Genomic DNA, 16,337 nt, shown 5'->3' on the forward strand with positions numbered 1-16,337 from the left:
TCTTTTTCAAAAATAATTTCAAAAATCTCTCATCTGTTTTCGAAAAAAATAAAAATGTTTTCAAAAATAAATTAGTCTATGGCTTCAGAATTTTTAAGAATGAATTTTAGTGTTTCATGAAGCATGTTGAAGCCTGGCTGGTTGTAAAGCCATGTCTAAATTCATTTGGACTGAGGCTTGCAATTTGTTATCAAGAGCAATTTAGTTGTTGCTCATCCACCTGCTGCTGATCCATGATCACCTGCTGAAGCTTGGCTGGCCATTGGCCATGTCTAGTGTTTTGGACTGGAGCTTTCTTTGAAAGCTTGGCTGGCTAGTGAGCCATGTCTAATTCCTGGACTGAAGCTTCAGACTAAGAATGCAAGATTCCTGGAATTCATATTAAAAATTTTGGAATCCTTATTTTTCTTTTTCATATAATTTTCGAAAAAAAAAATTATACAAAAAAATTAGAAAATCATAAAAATCAAAAATATTTTTCTGTTTCTTGTTTGAGTCTTGAGTCACATTATAAGTTTGGTGTCACTTGCATATGCATCTTGCAATTTTTTTCGAAAATATCATGCATTCACAGTGTTCTTCATGATCTTCAAGTTGTTCTTGGTAAGTCTTCTTGTTTGATCTTGATGATTTTTTGTTTTGTATCTTTTCATGTTTTTCATGTGCATTCTTGAATTCGTAGTGCGTAAGCATTAAAGAATTCTAAGTTTGGTGTCTTGCATGTTTTCTTTGCATTAAAAATTTTTCAAAATTGTGTCTTTGATGTTCATCTTGACATTCAAAGTGTTCTTGGTGTTCATCTTGACATTCATATCATTCATACATGCATTCATTGTTTTGATTCAAAAATTTCATGCATTGCATCTTTTTAGTGTTTCTCTCTTGCATCATAAAAATTCAAAAATAAAAAAAATATCTTTCCCTTTTTCTCTCATCAAATTCGAAAATTGAGTTGACTTTTTCAAAAATTTTTAAAAAATCAAGTTGTTACCAGTGAGTCAAATCAAATTTTCAATTTGAAAATCTTATCTTTTTCAAAATCTTTTTCAAAAATCAAATCTTTTTCAAAAGACTTAGTTATTTTCGAAAATTCCAAAAATATTTTTCAAAAAATCTTTTTCTTATTTTTACATCAAATTTTCGAAAATAACATCACTAATTAATGTTTTGATTCAAAAATTTCAAGTTTGTTACTTGCTTGTTAAGAAAGATTCAAACTTTAAGTTCTAGAATCATATCTTGTGATTTCTTGTGAATCAAGTCATTAATTGTGATTTTAAAAATCAAATCTTTTTCAAAACTACTTTCTAAAATATCTTCTTATCTTATCTTTTTCAAAAATATCTTTTCAAAATATCTTCTCTAACTTCCTAACCTCTTATCTTTTCAAAATTTGTTTCAACTAACTAACTAACTTTTTGTTTCAAAACTACCTAACTAACTTTCTCTCTCTCTAATTTTCGAAAATATCTTCCATCTTTTTCAAAAATTTCTTTTTTATTAACTAATTATTTTTATTTTTGATTTTAAAAATTTTTTCGAAAAAAAATACTAACAATTTTCAAAAACCAATTTTCAAAAATCACTAACTCCTTTTCAAAAATAATTTTCGAAAATTCCCTCCTTCTCTCTCATCCTATTCTATTTATTCATTCATTAACTAACATCTCTTCCTCACATCATCACCAAATTCGAACCCCCTCTTCTATCTGTGTTCGAATTTCTTCCTCTTTTCTTCTACTAACAATAAGGATCCTCTTTACTGTGACATAGAGGATTCCTCTTCTTTTCTTTTTCTCTCCTCTTTCTTATGAGCAGGGACAGAGAAAAAGGCATTCTTGTTGAAGCTGATCCAGAACCTGAAAGGACTCTGAAGAGAAAATTAAGAGATGCTAAATTACAACAATCCAGAGACAACTTAATTGAAAATTTCGAACAAGTAAAGGAGATGGCAGCCGAACCCAACAACAATGCAAGGAGAATGCTTGGTGACTTTACTGCACCTAATTCCAATTTACATGGAAGAAGCATCTCCATTCCTGCCATTGGAGCAAACAATTTTGAGCTGAAACCTCAATTAGTTTCTCTGATGCAGCAGAACTGCAAGTTTCATGGACTTCCATCTGAAGATCCTTTTCAGTTCTTAACTGAATTCTTGCAGATATGTGATACTGTTAAGACTAATGGAGTAGATCCTGAAGTCTACAGGCTCATGCTTTTCCCTTTTGCTGTAAGAGACAGAGCTAGATTATGGTTGGATTCTCAACCCAAAGACAGCCTGAACTCTTGGGATAAGCTGGTCACGGCTTTCTTAGCCAAGTACTTCCCTCCTCAAAAGCTGAGCAAGTTTAGAGCTGATGTTCAAACCTTCAGACAGAAAGAAGGTGAATCCCTCTATGAAGCTTGGGAAAGATACAAACAGTTGACCAAAAAGTGTCCCTCTGACATGCTTTCAGAATGGACCATCCTGGATATATTCTATGATGGTTTATCTGAGCTATCAAAGATGTCACTGGACACTTCTGCAGGTGGATCCATTCACCTAAAGAAAACGCCTGCAGAAGCTCAAGAACTCATTGACATGGTTGCTAATAACCAGTTCATGTACACTTCTAAAAGGAATCCTGTGAATAATGGGACGCCTATGAAGAAGGGAGTTCTTGAAGTTGATACTCTGAATGCCATATTGGCTCAGAATAAAATATTGACTCAGCAAGTCAATATGATCTCTCAGAGTCTGCATGGAATGCAAGCTGCATCCAACAGTACTCAAGAGGCATCTTCTGAAGAAGAAGCTTATGATCCTGAGAACCCTGCAATAGCAGAGGTAAATTACTTAGGTGAACCTTATGGAAACACCTATAACTCAACATGGAGAAATCATCCAAATTTCTCATGGAAGGATCAAAAGCCCCAACAAGGCTTTAATAATGGTGGAAGAAACAGGTTTAACAATAATAAACCTTTTCCATCATCAACTCAGCAACAGACAGAGAACTCTGAACAAAATGCTTCTAATTTAGCAAATCTAGTCTCTGATCTATCTAAAGCCACTGTAAGTTTCATGAATGAAACAAGGTCTTCCATTAGAAATTTGGAAGCACAAGTGGGCCAGCTGAGTAAAAGGATCACTGAAATCCCTCCTAGTACTCTCCCAAGCAATACAGAAGAGAACCCAAAAGGAGAGTGCAAGGCCATTGACATAAGCGCCATGGCTGAACCTGTGAGGAGAGGAGAGGACGTGAATCCCAAGGAGGAAGACCTCCTGGGACGTCCAGTGGTCAATAAGGAGCTTCCCTCTGAGGAACCAAAGGAATCTGAGACTCATCTAGAGACCATAGAGATTCCATTGAACCTCCTTATGCCCTTCATGAGCTCTGATGAGTATTCCTCTTCTGAAGAGAATGAGGATGTTACTGAAGAGAAAACTGCCAAGTTTCTTGGTGCAATCATGAAGCTGAATGCCAAATTGTTTGGCATTGATACTTGGGAAGTTGAACCTCCCTTGTTCATCAATGAACTAAGTGATCTGGATCAACTGACATTGCCTCAGAAGAGACAGGATCCTGGAAAGTTCATAATCGCTTGTACCATAGGCACCATGATCTTTAAGGCTCTGTGTGACCTTGGTTCAGGGATAAACCTCATGCCCCTCTCTGTAATAGAGAAACTGGGAATCTATGGGGTGCAAGCTGCTAAAATCTCACTGGAGATGGCAGACAGCTCAAGAAAACAGGCTTATGGACAAGTAGAAGATGTATTAGTAAAGGTTGAGGGCCTTTACATACCTACTGATTTCATAGTCCTGGATACTGGAAAGGAAGAGGATGAATCCATCATCCTAGGAAGACCTTTCCTGGCCACTGCAAGAGCTGTAATTGATGTTGACAGAGGTGAAATAGTCCTTCAATGGAATGAGGACTCCCTTGTGTTTAAAACTCAAGGATCCCCCTCTGCAACCATGAAGAGGAAGCATGAAAAGCTTCTCTCAAAGCAGAGTCAACCAGAGCCCCCACAGTCAAACTCTAAGTTTGGTGTTGGGAGGCCACAACCAAACTCTAAGTTTGGTGTTGAACTCCCATATCCAAACTCTAAGTTTGGTGTTGGAGAGTCTCAACAAAGCTCTGCACATCTGTGAGGCTCCATGAGAGCCCACTGTCAAGCTATTGACATTAAAGAAGCGCTTGTTGGGAGGCAACCCAATGCTTATCTAATTCTTATTTTTATTGTTTTTCATATTTTCTTAGGTTCATGATCATGTGGAGTCACAAAATAAATATAAAAATTGAAAACGGAATCAAAAACAGCAGAAGAAAAATCACACCCTGGAGGAGCATCTGTCTGGCGTTCAGCGCCAGAACAGAGCATGGTTTTGGCGCTGAACGCCCAAAATGGGCAGCTTCTGGGCGCTGAACGCCAGAACAGGCATGGTTCTGGCGTTCAACGCCAGAAATGGCACACAAATGGGCGTTGAACGCCCAAAATGGCCACCAACCTGGCGCTGAACGCCCAGAGTTGGGTACAAAGGCATTTTTACATGCCTAATGGGTGCAGGGATGTAAATCCTTGAACACCTCAGGATCTGTGGACCCCACAGGATCCCCAACTACTTCCACTCACTTATTCTCACCACTCTCTTTCACACAACCCCATAAACACTCTTCTCCAAAAACCCTTCACCAATCACCTCAATCTCTCTTCCCCATCATCTCTCCACCACTCACATCCATCCACTCTTCCCCATAAACCTACCTCATAAACTCCACCTACCTTCAAAATTCAAAACCAATTTCCCACCCAAACCCACCCATATGGCCGAACTTTAACCCCCCTTCCTTCCCTATATAAAGACCTCCATTCTCCATCAAATTCACACAACACACCCCTCTACACCCCTCTTGGCCGAAACCACATCTCCCTCTCCCTCTCCATATTTCTTCTTCTTCTTCTTCTATTCTTTTGTTTATTGCTCGAGGGCGAGCAATATTCTAAGTTTGGTGTGGTAAAAGCATAGCTTTTTTGTTTTTCCATTACCATTGATGGCATCTAAGACCGGAGAATCCTCTAGAAGAGGGAAAGGGAAGACAAAAGCTTCCACATCCGAGTCATGGGAGATGGAAAGATTCATCTCCAAAGCCCATCAAGACCACTTCTATGATGTTGTGGCCAAGAAGAAGGTGATCCCTGAGGTCCCCTTCAAACTCAAAAGAAATGAGTATCCGGAGATCCGACATGAAATTCAAAGAAGAGGTTGGGAAGTTCTAACAAATCCCATCCAACAAGTCGGCATCCTAATGGTTCAAGAGTTCTATGCCAATGCATGGATCACCAAGAACCATGATCAAAGTAAGAACCCGGATCCAAAGAACTATGTTACAATGGTTCGGGGGAAATACTTAGATTTTAGTCCGGAAAATGTGAGGTTGGCGTTCAACTTGCCATACATGGAAGAGAACGCACGCCCCTACACAAGGAGAGTCAACTTTGATCAAAGGTTGGACCAAGTCCTTATGGACATATGTGTAGAAGGAGCTCAATGGAAGATTGACTCCAAAGGCAAGCCGGTTCAACTAAGAAGATTGGACCTCAAGCCTATAGCTAGAGGATGGTTGGAGTTTATTCAATGCTCAATCATTCCCACTAGCAACCGGTCTGAAGTTACTATAGACCGGGCCATCATGATCCATAGCATCATGATTGGAGAAGAGGTGGAAGTTCATGAGATTATACCTCAAGAACTCTACAAGGTGGCTGACAAGTCCTCCACCATGGCAAGGTTAGCCTTTCCTCACCTCATTTGCCACCTATGCAATTCGGCTGGGATTGACATAGAGGGAGATATCCTCATTAAAGAGGACAAGCCCATCACTAAGAAAAAGATGGAGCAAGCAAGAGAGCCCAGTCATGGAGCTCAAGAGGCGCAAGAAGCTCACTTCCATGAGATCCCTGAGATGCCTCAAATGCACTTTCCTCCACAAAACTATTGGGAGCAAATCAACACCTCCCTAGGAGAATTGAGTTCCAATATGGGACAACTAAGGGTGGAACATCAAGAGCACTCCATCATGCTTCATGAAATAAGAGAAGATCAAAAAGCAATGAGGGAGGAGCAACAAAGACAAGGAAGAGACATAGAAGAGCTCAAGGACATCATTGGTTCCTCAAGAAGGAAACGCCACCATCACTAAGGTGGATTCATTCCTTGTTCTTATTTCTTCTGTTTTTCGTTTTCTATGTTATGTGCCTATCTATGTTTGTGTCTTCATTACATGATCATTAGTAGTTAGTAACTTTGTCTTAAAGATATGAATGTCCTATGAATCCATCACCTCTCTTAAATGAAAAATGTTTTAATTCAAAAGAACAAGAAGTACATAAGTTTCGAATTTATCCTTGAACTTAGCTTAATTATATTGATGTGGTGACAATGCTTCTTGTTTTCTGAATGTATGCTTGAATAGTGCATATGTCTTTTGAAGTTGTTGTTTAAGAATGTTAAATATGTTGGCTCTTGAAAGAATGATGACTAGGAGACATGTTATTTGATAATCTGAAAAATCATAAAAATGATTCTTGAAGCAAGAAAAAGCAGCAAAGAACAAAGCTTGCAGAAAAAAAAAGGCGAAAAAAAAATAGAAAGAAAAAGAAAAAGCAAGCAGAAAAAGCCAATAACCCTTAAAACCAAAAGGCAAGGGCAAATAAAAAGGATCCCAAGGCTTTGAGCATCAGTGGATAGGAGGGCCTAAAGGAATAAAATCCTGGTCTAAGCGGCTAAACCAAGCTGTCCCTAACCATGTGCTTGTGGCGTGTAGGTGTCAAGTGAAAACTTGAGACTGAGCGGTTAAAGTCAAGGTCCAAAGCAAAAGAAGAGTGTGCTTAAGAACCCTGGACACCTCTAATTGGGGACTTTAGCAAAGCTGAGTCACAATCTGAAAAGGTTCACCCAATTATGTGTCTGTGGCATTTATGTATCCGGTGGTAATACTGGAAAACAAAGTGCTTAGGGCCACGGCCAAGACTCATAAAGAAGCTGTGTTCAAGAATCATCATACTGAACTAGGAGAGTCAATAACACTATTCGAAATCTGAAGTTCGTATAGATGCCAATCATTCTAAACCTCAATGGATAAAGTGAGATGCCAAAACTATTCAAGAGGCAAAAAGCTATAAGTCCCGCTCATTTGATTGGAGCTATGTTTCATTGATAGTTTGGAATTTATAGTATATTCTCTTCTTTTTATCCTATTTGATTTTTACTTGCTTGGGGACAAGCAACAATTTAAGTTTGGTGTTGTGATGAGCGGATAATTTATACGCTTTTTGACATTGTTTTTAGTATGTTTTTAGTAGGATCTAGTTACTTTTAGGGATGTTTTCCTTAGTTTTTATGTTAAATTCACATTTCTGGACTTTACTATGAGTTTGTGTGTTTTTCTGTGATTTCAGGTATTTTCTGGCTGAAATTGAGGGACTTGAGCAGAAATCAGATTCAGAGGTTGAAAAAGGACTGCTGATGTTGTTGGATTCTGACCTCCCTGCACTCAAAGTGGATTTTCTGGAGCTACAGAACTCGAAATGGTGCGCTTCCAATTGCGTTGGAAAGTAGACATCCAGGGCTTTCCAGCAATATATAATAGTCCATACTTTGGCCAAGAATAGACGACGTAAACTGGCATTCAACGCCAGCCTTCTGCCCAAATCTGGCGTCCAGCGCCAGAAAAGGATCCAAAACCAGAGTTGAACGCCTAAACTGGCACAGAAACTGGCGTTCAACTCCACAAATGGCCTCTGCACGTGAAACACTCAGGCTCAGCCCAAACACACACCAAGTGGGCCCAGGAAGTGGATTTATGCATCAATTACTTACTCATGTAAACCCTAGTGACTAGTTTATTATAAATAGGACCTTTCACTATTGTATTAGACGTCTTTTTGACCATCTTTGGATCCTGGATTGTATTTTGATCCTGTGATCTCGTTTAGGGGGCTGGCCATCTCGGCCATGCCTGGACCTTCCACTTATGTATTTTCAACGGTAGAGTTTCTACACTCCATAGATTAAGGTGTGGAGCTCTGCTGTTCCTCAAAGATTAATGCAAAGTACTACTGTTTTCTATTCAATTCATCTTATTTCGCTTCTAAGATATCCATTCGCACCCAAGAACGTGATGAAGGTGATGATTATGTGTGACGCTCATCATCCTTCCCCCTTATGAACGCGTGCCTGACAAACACTTCTGTTCTATATGAATTAAGCTAGAATGAGTATCTCTTAGATCTCCTAACCAGAATCTTCGTGGCGTAAGCTAGAATGATGGCGGCATTCAAGAGAATCCGGAAAGTCTAAACCTTGTCTGTGGTATTCCGAGTAGGATTCAATGATTGAATGACTGTGACGAGCTTCAAACTCGCGATTGTTGGGCGTTAGTGACAGACGCAAAAGGAGGGTGAATCCTATTCCAGCATGATCGGAAACCGACAGATGAATAGCCGTGCCATGACAGGGTGCGTGAGCATATTATTCACTGAGAGGAGGGGATGTAGCCACTGACAACGGTGATGCCCTTGCATAAAGCCAGCCATGGAAAGGAGTAAGACTGATTGGATGAAGATAGCAGGAAAGCAGAGGTTCAGAGGAACGAAAAGCATCTCCATTCGCTTATCTGAAATTCCTACCAATGATTTACATAAGTATCTCTATCCCTATTTTATTAATTAATATTCGAAAACACCATTATCACTTTATATCTGCCTGACTGAGATTTACAAGGTGACCATAGCTTGCTTCATACCAACAATCTCCGTGGGATTCGACCCTTACTCACGTAAGGTATTACTTGGACGACCCAGTGCACTTGCTGGTTAGTTGTATCGAAGTTGTGACAATTATGAATTAAGATCAAAGCACCAAGCTTTGGAGCCATTACCAGGGATTGTTCGAGCCTGGACATCACAATTTCGTGCATCAACCCATATCCCCTCCCAAGCATTGATACCCTAGTAGACTCTAGCTCGGGGTATCAATACTTGTCGTTCATGGATGTCTACTTGGGATACAACCAAATCCCGATGTACAAGCCAGACCAAGAAAAAACATCATTCATCACGCCTAGGGCGAATTACTGCTATGTGGTCATGCCTTTTGGATTAAAAAATGCAGGGGCCACATACCAAAGGCTGATGAATAAGGTGTTCACTCCACACCTCAGGAACTTAATGGAAGTCTACGTAGATGACATGCTGGTGAAAACCAGGGAAGAAACCAATCTCTTGACAGACCTCTCGCAAGTTTTCGACACCATAAGGTCGCATGGAATGAGACTAAATCCCGCAAAATGCACCTTCGCGGTGGAGGCTGAAAAGTTTCTAGGATTTATGCTAACACAAAGGGAGATCGAAGCAAATCCCGACAAGTGCAAAGCCATCCTAGAGATGACAAGCCCGACTTGCTTAAGAGAGGTTCAACAATTGAATGGTCGACTTGCAGCCCTCTCCAGGTTCTTGGCAGGATCAGCATTAAGATCCCTTCCACTGTTCTCTCTATTAAGAAAGGGATGCCATTTCGAATGGACTCTAGAGTGCGAAGAAGCATTCCAGGAGTTCAAAAGGTTCTTGAGCCAACCTCCAATCCTGACCCGACCTCTAGTTGGAGAAGAACTCGTTCTACATTTGTCTGTAGCCAACAAAGTTGTAGCATTAGCTCTGATACGAGAAGATGAGGTCGGGCAGCATCTCGTGTACTTCACCAGCAAAGTTCTACAAGGCCCTGAACTAAGGTACCACAAACTAGAGAAGTTCGCTTACTCCCTAGTAATAGCCTCACGAAGGTTACGGCCTTACTTCCAAACTCACACAATAAGAGTTTGAACGAACCAACCCATGAAGCAAATTCTCCAAAAGACGGATGTTGCCGGGAGAATGGTTCAGTGGGCAATAGAGCTCTCCGAGTTCGACTTAAAGTACGAAACCCGGACGGCAATAAAAGCCCGATGCTTCACCGACTTCATAGCATAATATGCAGGAGGTCAAGAGGAAAAGCCAACTACATGGGAACTATACGTAGATGGATCCTCAAACAAAACAGGAAGCGGCGCAGGCATAATACTGGCCAATAAAGGGGGAACACAAATAGAGGTTTCCCTCAAATTTGAATTCCCAGCTTCCAATAATCAGGCGGAATATGAAGCTTTGATCGCGGGACTGAAGTTAGCAGAAGAAGTCGGTGCAACAAAAATCGTGATATTTAGCGACTCTCAAGTAGTAACCTCCCAAATGAATGGAGAGTATCAAGCCAAAGACCCAAATATGAGGAGATACTTGGACAAAACCTTGGAACATCTCGGGCGCTTTGCAGAAACCGAGGTCAGGCATAACTCGAGATCTCAACAACAGAGCAGATGCCCTCTCCAAGTTAGCAAGTACCAAACCAGGAGGGAACAATAGAAGCTTAATATAGGAAACTCTACAAGAACCCTCTGTAGTTAAAACAGAGGCCAAACAAGATGTCCTTAAAGTAACCGGGTTAAACCTTGGATGGATGGATCCCTTAGTCGAATACCTAAAATTCGACATCCTCCCCAAAGAGGAAAAAGAGGCCAAGAAAATCTGGAGGGAAGCACAACACTACACTCTGGTGAAAAATATCCTCTATAAAAGAGGAATATCAACACCATTGCTAAAATGTGTCCCAACCTCAAGGACAACTGAGGTGTTAGAGGAGGTTCATAATAGAATTTGTGTAAACCATCTCGGAGCAATGCCGCTAGCCAGAAAGATAATCCGAGTTGGGTTCTATTGGCCGACCTTGCAGAAGGATGCCACAGAATTTGTGAAGAAGTGCCAACCATGCCAAATGCACGCAAATTTTCACGTGGCTCCCCCCGAGGAGCTCATCAGTATAACTTCTCCATGGCCTTTTACATAATGGGGGATGGATCTGTTAGGACTTTTTTCCCAAGCCCCAGGATAAGTCAAATACTTAATCGTGGGAATAGACTACTTCACAAAGTGGATAGAAGCAGAACCATTAGCCACCATCACGGCCCAAAGAAGTCGGAGGTTCCTCTACAAAAATATTATCACAAGGTATGGGATACCTCATTCCATCACCACGGATAATGGAACTCAGTTCACCGACTCTACCTTCAGAAGCCTGGTAGCCAGTATGAAGATCAAACATCAGTTCACCTCGGTGGAGCATCCACAAGCAAATGGACAAGTCGAGGCAGCTAACAAGGTCATACTGGCAGGATTGAAGAAAAGGCTACAAGACGTAAAAGGAGCTTGGGCTGAGGAGCTCCCCCAAGTATTATAGGCTTACCGGACGACACCTCAATCTGCTACAGGGGAAACACCCTTCTGACTTGTCTATAGCGTGGAAGCCATGATACCAATAGAAATTGACGAGCAAAGTCCAAGGGTGATCTTCCATGATGAGGTCGGGAACATACAGGGGCACAAAGAGGAACTTGAATTGCTCCCCGAAGTCCGAGAGCCCAGATAAGGGAAGCGGCATTGAAGCAAAGGATGACTACCAGATACAACAAAAGAGTCATTCGAAGGAGCTTTACCCCAGACGACTTGGTCTTAATCAGAAACGACATTGGAGTCAACAAATCTGGGGACGGGAAGCTCACTGCTAATTGGAAAGGACCATACAAGATCAGTGAGGTCTTAGGAAAAGGTTATTACAAGGTGACCGACTTAAACGGCACCGAGTTACCTAGGTCGTGGCATGCTTGTAATATGAAAAGGTACTACAGTTAAAAGCGAACTCCACTCCCTGATGTACTCTTTTTCCAACTTCGTTGTTTTTTCCCAAAAGAAAAGGATTTTTCATGAAGGGGGTTTTTAACGAGGCATCATAGTAGAGGCTAAGGGGCCATAAGTAGTCAAAAAACTCTTAGTAGCAGCCAAGTACCTTTGCAAATAAATAAAGATCTTTTTACAATATCTCTTATAAATTCCTTCTCACTTTTCTACGAAACGCGCCGACTTAAGCTCGACAAAACGTGAAAATCCCATGAACCGACCTAGATGGTCGTCAGGATGAAACGACGAGGTACAAGTCGGTGTAAAGAGGTTATAGAGGTGGATCATGATAAACTCGGGAATTATCTTACCTATAAGTTGGAAAAACCGAGAAACAAGAAAATGCATCACAAAAATAACCTAAGTCATAAGAACTCAATAAATCAAAAATTGAGCACCAGGGATACCAAAAAAGAAATAAGAAAACCTATTGAAATCGCCAAAGACTGTCCCAAGTCCTTGAGAAAATCTCAGAGAAACTCAGAAGAAGGGACAAGTTAGCCAAGAAAAAGGTTTTTCAAAAGATCAAAAAGTTTTTTCGGAACAGAAAAGCATGCACACAACAGATAGAGAAAGGTAATATAAACCCTTATCCAAAAAAGGGTATTTATAATATTTTGTTAACGGCCATAAAAGGCCAAGGAAATGTCATCAAAATACCACCACCACAACATAAAAATAAATAGTTTAAAAAAGGGGAGACCCACAGGCCGGGCCCCCATATAGCCACAATAATTTTTTAGTTAGGAAGGACGTCACCACCAGAGCCAGGAAGAGTAGTCGGAGCACCACCAGAGTCAGGGAGAGTAGCCGGAGTACCATCAGGACCAGGAAGAGAAGTCAGAGCCATATTCATGGAAGATGGAGCGGGAGTCCCAGGAGCCTTCGAAGAACTCGGGGCATCTTCTGGTCGGGGAGGGGACTCCATGATCCTCTGCCCTTGAGTCTTCAGCTCGGATTCAGAAACAGGTCGGGGAGGAGAAACGATAGCCCCGTCGACCACTATCTTATCCGGATCCAAAGGAGAGAGATCTAGGTCGGGAGCAAGAACCCCGACCTGCTCTTTGAAGATCCTCCATGCTTCTTCGGCCCCGTCAGCAATGGAGTCCTCCAGCTCCGCATAGGCATCCCGAGATCTCACCAAATCCTTCTTCACTTTCACGAGGTCCTCAACAAGCTCGTATAACTTTCCTCCGCCTTCAACCTTAGGCCCTCCGCCATGGAGCACTGGGCCTGTAACTTCTTCTCCCTCTCCTGGAGGCCATCCTTCTCCTCCTTCAACTTGGCGACCTCCTCCTTCAGCATCTTCTCCCCCTCCTGGTATAAGAGAATCCTCCCCTCCAGCTCCTCAACCCTCAGGGATGAACCCAAAGAGCTAAGGGGAGTCTTCTCAAAAATATCCAAAAGCTTTGTGCATACCCCCGCCGCCCTGACACTCCCCTGAAACAGAACATTAAGGTGATTCTGAACGGAAGCATCATCCATATTTATACGAGTATGGGGATAGATATGCTTCCGAACAAACTGAGGCGCATCCGCCTTGGCCTCACCTTCAAAAGAAGAGCTAGACTCTAAAGTCTTGCGCTTCTTCTTTTCTGGCTCAGGGGAAGATCGGGGAGGAGGGGACGACAGAGAAAAAGCTGAGGAAGAGATGACAATAGGTTGGGTGGGGGTCCCCAAGTTGTGAGAAGGGGGAGGGCGGAAGGAAGAGAAGGACCAGCTGCCCTGATGCCGCCGACTCTGGCGCGGGACCTCGCCTTGGCCTCCTGAACTCTCTGGTAAGACTCCCTGGAATTCTTCTTCGCCATCTCTGTAAAAGCAATTATGAAGCTAAAGTCAGTAAAACAAGTCGGAAGAAACAAGTCGGAGAATATGGTAAACAAACAAAAGCTACCTAGCTGAGCCTGGACAAAGGTTGGGGACCCCTGGAGAAACTTTTTGGTATCCAGGTAGGGGGCTCTCCCCTATACTTCTCGGAGGAACCCCACAATGGCCGTCTCCACCTCATCCAAGTCATCCAAAGCATATTTTTCACAAGGGGAGGCCTCTAGCCAATACTGAGGGAAGCGAGGGGAAGAATTCTCATCCAGGAAAAAGGGGTGGTGACCCTCTACAGCTTGAACTTTGAAAAAGAAATTTTTGAAGTCATGGAAGGACTCGTCAAAAAGATTGAAGACTCTCTGACCTTGAATAGCTCGGAAAGACACCCACTGTTGTTTATTATTTTGCCCACTAAAGGGCTTGGTCATGTGAAATAGATGAAAGAAAATTCTCAGAGAAGTCGAAAACTCTAAGGCCTGACTGATAAACTGATAAACTTTCAAAAAACCCCAAGAATTGGGGTGAAGCTGAGTAGGAGCAACTCGGCAGTGATGCAAAACAGAAATCTCAAAAGCAGAAAAGGGCATAAGCACCCCCAGTCAAGTGAAAAAACTTTCATACATAAAAAAGAAAGGAGGGTCCTCATCAGAAGCCCTCCCGAAGCAAACCCGGTCTTCCGGACCCGGGGCAACCAACTCATACTTCAGCTCACTCTCATCAGAAGCACAAATTCTATGATGAGTGCGAAGGTTGGTGAGGAAGTCAGTATCTACAAAAGGTTCTTTTCCCAGAACCATGACATCCACCCATTGAGCAAGGGTTTCTATAGAAGACATTTTTTCCTAGAAAGGGATAGCGAAACCTACAAAGGAAAAAGAAAAAGATCAAATACAGGATCTCTAAGGGGCCTAGAATCAAACAAAATAGAGTCACTAGGAGCCTACGAGCCAACCCTCCTCTTTAAAATAAAAACATGCAAACAAAAGCAATTCGTAAAAGGAGAGTAGAGAAAAACTAACCTTTGCTTGAAAAAGGATAGGGGCAGTAGAGAGTTCAGAGAAAGAGAAATTCCTTCGAACAAGAGCTTCTTTCGAACAGAGGAGAGGAAGTACGAAAGTTTTCAGAAACGAAGCAAGGAAAGAGAGGGAAAGTATTTATAAAAACGTTAGGGGCATAATGGTAAAAACGGAGACTGTCATTTAAAGAGAGGCACCGTTCCCAAGGTAACTGATCCCCGCGTATGAATACGCAAATTCCTAATGGACACGACGCTTTGATTAGACGCGACTGTTGAGAATTTTTAAAACACGTCGGTTCCTTATCAAGTCGGCTACGTTCCCGAGTTAAAATACTCGACCCCAACTCTTAAAAGAAATTAGGCTCGAGTAGGGGCACTGTTCATACCCTGACCCAACGCTAGGGCCCCGGTCCAAATGAAAGGCCCAATCCAACAGATTTAGCCTCATCCCACACCGACCTTCCCCTGAGAATTCGGTTCTTACCACGACTCGCTCTAAAGAAGTCAGGAACAAAGATTAACTGGCAGATAAACACTCATTCAAATGAGTAACTGCCCTAAAATCTCTCAACCCACTTCCAGGAGCCATATCTCAACTTCCCTAAGATAAAGGGATGGTTATCCACCTTAAAAGGTAGAACTACTTCAACGGTGGTTATTGGTTCACCACTATAAATACACTGACACCCCTCAGGTATCTCTAAGTCCCAATACTCTCTAGACATGCTTACACCCTTGCTGACTTAGGCATCGGAGTGTCTTTGTAGGTACCACCCCCACTCGCTCGTATTCACAAGTCGGACGGAGGCCCCAAAGACGCGAACCCGTTCTAAGGCTTCCCTCCTTAGACGATTGGGCCAACCTAACGAGTCCAGTCCAATATTCTCCGGTTACCCATCGTAACAGTACTAATAGATTATCTACCAACTTATTGCTAATAATAATTAATTATTATATTTTAAACACATGTATAAAGAGACACATCCAGAAAATATATTTGTAAAAATATTTTTATTAGACACAGGCATAAAAAAGACATTTTTATTAAACACATCCACAAAGACACTTCCATTAAATATAGTTATAAACAAGAATTGATAGAAGTTGACAAAAATATTATTGGTAACGTAGCGGATTATTTTCATAATCTAATAAATAAAATAAATACCTTATATTATTATATTAAAAATTAATTTTAAAATACCAATCATAAAACAGAACTTATAATGATTTAAGTAAATTGTTATGCATTTTTTATTAATTGTTATGCGCTTTAAATTATATATTTTTAAACTTATATTTTGACTGACATTTTTTTTGAAAAATATTTGAGTTTTTCAAATTAAAATTTTGATTCATTTTTTCAACTATCTAAATTTTTCAAAAGAGAAAAAATGAAATAAACAATTATATTGTACAACAAATTTATAGATAATATCAATTTTGTTTTTTTTTTCTTCTTTTATTAAATATTGTTAGAAAAATTGTTCACTTTTTACTATTTTTTTCAAATTAATTATAGCTTACGGGTTTAATTCCAATAAGAAGACAAATTATATGTCATCAATGACATAATAAGGAATTCATAGTACTGCAAAAGATAATTAAAAAAAAAAACACGCATTCCTCCTAATTATCTGAGTATTGGCACATAACTTATGTAGGTGCTGAAATTTTTTCCATTAGT

The 16,337-nt window shown here is 40.9% G+C and overlaps 1 non-coding gene across 1 annotated transcript; it reads right to left on the reverse strand.

The window, feature by feature from the left end:
• Positions 1-2,344: 2,344 nt before the first annotated feature.
• LOC112767921 (small nucleolar RNA R71) lies at positions 2,345-2,448 on the reverse strand. The gene has a single exon (XR_003185360.1). It is a non-coding gene; the product is annotated as a small nucleolar RNA R71 (small nucleolar RNA).
• Between the last annotated feature and the right edge of the window lie 13,889 nt (positions 2,449-16,337).

This window comes from Arachis hypogaea, chromosome 17 (assembly GCF_003086295.3).
Source record: "Arachis hypogaea cultivar Tifrunner chromosome 17, arahy.Tifrunner.gnm2.J5K5, whole genome shotgun sequence".
Classification (NCBI taxonomy): domain Eukaryota; kingdom Viridiplantae; phylum Streptophyta; class Magnoliopsida; order Fabales; family Fabaceae; genus Arachis; species Arachis hypogaea.